Source organism: Vanellus vanellus (genome assembly GCF_965231255.1).
Source record: "Vanellus vanellus genome assembly, chromosome: 17".
In the NCBI taxonomy this organism is placed as follows: domain Eukaryota; kingdom Metazoa; phylum Chordata; class Aves; order Charadriiformes; family Charadriidae; genus Vanellus; species Vanellus vanellus.
Genome location: NC_138922.1, coordinates 317,430 through 322,545, shown reverse-complemented (window position 1 = coordinate 322,545; position 5,116 = coordinate 317,430).

Below are 5,116 nucleotides of genomic sequence, written 5' to 3'. Positions count from 1 at the left end.
CACTCTATGCTAAAAATACCCTGGAAAAAAGCAGATGTTCAAAGCTACATTCTCCCCTTGAGACCACAGTACTTCTCTCAGTCTTTTCCTGCAACTCCTGCCTCAGGCACAGGGCTGACATATGAAGAAACGCTGTTGCAGTATCTCCATATGCACCACACAGAAACAAAGACAGCAACCAGGGTACCTGAGGAAAGCCTGGGCCCCCTGCCGTGCTAGTCACGGAGGCAGAGCTGGGACTGCACCCTCTGTATCTCTGGAGACAGTGGCTAGCGTGGGTGGACAGTGGCTATCTCTGCAGTACTACCACCTTCAGGAGATCATGCACCCACGCACAGCGCAGAGCCACTGCAGCTCTCACTGCATCCACAGCGTTTGCCTGCTTGCAGCTCTGCACCTCACAGGAACAAGAGTGACATCCAGGGAATGTGAAGCCCCTTCCTGCAGGTACAATGCAGAAGTATTTCATGAGGAACTTGTAACGAAAGAACCTAAGTGAAAGTGCACAAAAAGTGGGCTCTTTTTTTTTTCTTCTTCCTTTTAATTTTACATCTCATCTACTTGTCAAGCCAATGAGAAGCCCCGCATAGTCTTGCCCCAGGAACTCACTATGTGCTGAGTGAAAGAGCCTTTCCAACACATCACCTCATTATAAGGTTCACATTCTTCAGTTTCTACAGGCTGCAAATACTTGGCTTTCTGCCCTTCAGCTCAGTCCTCTATTGCTACCCTTGCAGGCCTGTGTGTTGTGTAAGGAGCAAATAAGGGCGAATGGAATAGCTAAAGGCTCAACCAGAAACATGGAGGGGGAGAGTAGTCATGCCCCTCACAAGGCTCAGTTAACAGCACCTGCTCCAGCGCAGCTGCAGCCTCAGGGGACCATCTCTGCGCCACTCCCCCCCCCAGCACACACGCATTTCCCTTGGGTCTACGAGGCTGAGAAGGGACAGGAGCTGGCTGTGCATCTGTGCTTTGGCACTTGGGCTGGCTTCTGCCCTACTGCAGCTGCTCTACAGACTCGGGGCCCAGCTCTAGCACTTGCCTCCCTCCTCCAGAAAAGGGCTGCTTCCTCCCCGCGGCGGCTGGTGGGACTGCCCCCTCCACTGCTAAGGGCCGGGAAGACCAGCCGCTGGTGAAGCCCCACTGTGCTCCCTCGAGTCCCAGGATCTCCCCAGCCCCGCTTCCCCAAGCCTCGGGACACCATGCGGCCCCGCTCCGCTCCCCCCAACTCCAGGACCACGCCAGCCCCGCTTCCCGGGAAACCCCCCAGCCCCGCTCCGCTCCCCACAGCTGCTTGGCCACACCAACCCAGCTCTCCGGGTCACCCCCCCTGCCCACACCTGCTTCTCCGAGCCCCCCAGCTCCGCTTCCCAGGACTACAACCCCGCTCCCGCAGAACCCCTCTTCCCCCACCTCAAGGCAGCTGGACGGACCTCAAGGGGCGGGGCGGAGCGGGGCGGGGCGGGGCAGCTACGGCGGGCGGTTGGGGCCAGTCCCAGCAGTAACCGCGCGGTGCCGCCAGCCGGTGCTGATGCGCTGCCGTAGGTTTTTACTCCCTTCCGCATCAAGTAACTCATAAAAGTGAAGAGTTGTACTCTAGGGAATGGCGTGCAGGGGCAAAACATGCCTCAGCACTATCAGCTGTAGTCTGTGGCACTGAGTTCCCATGGAATCTTATTCTAAAATTCCCTCGAATCTTGCTGTGATGGATTGATGGAGGCACAGAAGTTGCACTCTACTGTCCCAGGCACCCCGTTGTGACCTGGGCTCTCAGCACATACCAGTAATGAAAAAAAGGAAAAGGCACAAACCGCTATCAAGAATCGGCAGCTAATGTTACTTTTTATCTTCATTACTCTCTTCCTCAAGCATCTCTCCCCCTGCAGAAGACCTCTTAGCTCTTCTAGGTACTGCCTTAACCTCAAATCTGGACATGGGAAGACTGGGTTCCTTTGCTAGACTAATGCTAAGGCATCTGTCAAGAGCCAGCTCCACAATCGAGGCCAATGGTGGAACCACTGAGCAGTGCTGGCCTCGTCTCCCTTGCCTGTCCTTCCTGAAGAACCTGTATCCTTCCATTCCAACACTCCAGTCATAGGAGCCATACCACCACATCTCCGTGATGCCTGTAAGATCATAGCCCTGCAGGCTTGTGCATGCCTCTAACTCCTCTTGTTTGTTCCCCGTGCTACATGTGTTTGAATAGAGGCATTTAAGTTGCACTCTAGGTGCTCTTCTGCTGACCTGTGATCCTTCTCCAGGCTCTGGGCGTCTATTGCTGGCACCGGCATCAAACTGGTAGGACTGGGATTGCTTGAGGTTCCTCTCAGTCAAACACTTTTTCAATGGGATGCCAAGTCATGGGATACCGAGATATGGGGCGTGACACAATGATTCTCACCTCTACAGGGACATGCAATCATTACCAGTGGAAGCCTTGTATTATGAGAGCTTTTAAAGGACAATGTAAAATTGAAAAAGGTATTGCTCAGAAAAGCACAAGACAAATGGCAGTGGAGAATCACATCTGACTTGGAGAAAGTTGTTAGGTTCTGCCTTGTAAATCCAGGATATAGCCAAGCCGCGCATAATGACCAAACTGCATTTATGGCAGCTGCAGTGCATGATAGCATAGCTCCAGGGCTATGTCTAGGATTAGGCTCCAAGGACTTCAAGTCATCACCATGGAATGAGCGGAGAACCCAGAGAGGAGAAGTAGGAGCAGTCAGGATAAAAATAATCAATGTTAAACAAAATGGAAAGCAGGAAGGACTTAGAGAATATAAAAGGAAAAATGGCAAATGAAGTGTGTCCCCTGGTTTGAGGTAAAACACTGAGTCAGGTCTAGGACTCTCCCAGTGCCTGCCGGTGACGTGATCATCACCCTGGGAGCTTGATATGGTTTGTATATATTGTATATATTTCATTATTTTCTTTTTACTATTTTATTAATATTTTCTTTAAAGTAGTTTAGTTTCTTTTTAAAATCATAAGGCTCTTTCTCTCTCTTCCTCCTCTCCCTTCAGGTAGAGGTGGGGGAAAGCATCTGTAGTTTCAATGGCCAGTCTGGTCCAAACCACAACATATTTATTGGCACCCAATATGGGGCATGACCGGGGCTCTGGTAGATTGACTGAATAGTTAGAATTCCAGCTTGTTCAGAAATTAAAACAGACAGCTCACGTCATGTTGTTCTTAAGCAAAATGTTATATCATGCCTTTAGACAGCTTTGTTTAAAGTTAATTGATGCAACGCTGGTTAACCTGCTGAATGTCTTGTATGATTTATTTGCTCTTTGTGTTTGTGTGCGGTGGTTTAAATGTACTGTTCTGCTGTGGTTTGGGATACAGATCTATAACACGATAACCTGGATAACAATTTTACCTGCATATCTCAGGCATCACATAATGGGTTCTATTACTAATTACACTTTTGATTTTACCTGGTGAAAGTTTACTTCACCCTTTAATGCTCATGCCATGCTAGAGGATGGAAACTTTTTGATTTAAAAAATGTATGTTACTTTCTTAAAATCGTTATTTTATTGTCAGTTTCCCTGCATGTGTTGCAGGGGTGGTTTCTTATTAAAAATCGGTGCATGAGTTGGTATTACACAACATACTGCTACTGAAATCCCACAAGCGACTGTGCTGCCCGCACCGGCACAAGCCACTCCAGCTTTGACAATGAACACCACCACTACTGCAACTCTGACAACAACCACTGCCGCTATTCCAGCTGCTTTGAGAACGATAACTGCCACTATTCTAGCCTTGACAATGAGTACCGTCATTGCTCTAGCTGCTCTGACAATGACCACTGCCGCTATTCCACTCCTCAAAAGAGAGGCATAAGCCACTCCACCGCCCCCAACAGCACAAGCTATTACAGCCTCAACAACAAACAATATTACTAGTCCAGCTGCTTTGACGAGTATCACTGCTACTCAAACTCTGTCAGAACTGGTACAAGTTGCCCTGGTGACCAGGAAGCAGCAAAGGAGGTCAGCTCATTCCCCTGCCCCTTATGACAAAGACCAGATCAAGCCCGACAGCATGGGAGAGAATTCTTCCAATGAAGATCAAGGAGAGGGTCCTTCTAAAGCAGACAAAGGAAAGGGCGCTTCCAAAGCAGAAACAGAAAAGTGTCCTTCTCAGGCAGCATCAACACAGGAGGAGAAATCAGATGCAGAGGTAATCATTAAATCCTTCTCTATGGAAGACTTGCAAAATATGAGAAAGGATTTTAGCCACCGTCAAGGTGTGACGCGTAATATCTGGTTGCTCTGATGCTGAGATAATGGGGCCAATACCATAGATTTAGAAGGTAGAGAAGCCAGGCAGTTGGGGAACTTGGCGAGAGATGGAGGTATCGATAAAGCGATTGGGAGAAAGACAAACACTCTCAGTCTCTGGAGGCGACTGGTGTCGGCCGTAAAGGGCAGGTATCCCTTTAAGGATGATATTGAATGCTGCCAGAGCAAATGGACCGCCATGGAAAAAGGTTTTAAGTGCCTCAGAGAAATGGCTGTGCGAGAGGTGATTTATGGTGACTGGCGAATGACTGTAGACCCTGATGAAATGCCATGCAAATGACCTATGCTGCAAAAGTTTGTGCAGAATGCACGACCAGGCCCTCAAGACGAGTCTTGGAGCCTTAAAAGTGGGGCTTTGGAACTTATAAATGAGGGTTTGTACCCTAAAACTGAGGCTTTGGACCCTAAATAGGAGGCTTTCAATCCTAGAAGCCAAGCTTTGGACTCAAAAAGTGAGGCTTTGGAACCTATAAATCAGAATTTTATCCCTAAAAGAGGAGTTTGGACCATAAAAATCAGGGTTTGGACACTCAAGATGCATCTTGGACCCTATAAACGACTGACTGGATCCTAAAGACGCCTCTTTAGAGCCTGAAAAAGAGGCTTTGGAAACTAAAAATGTGGCTTTGGATTCAAAAGGAGACTTTCGAAACTACAACTGAGCCTTTGCACCATAAAAACGATGCTTTGGAGCCTAAAGTGAGCTTTTGGAAGCCCAAACTAAGACTTTGGAAAGGAAAAATGAGGCTTTGGACAGTACAAATGGAGCTTTGGGCCCTAAAGCAATGCTTTCTGCCCTA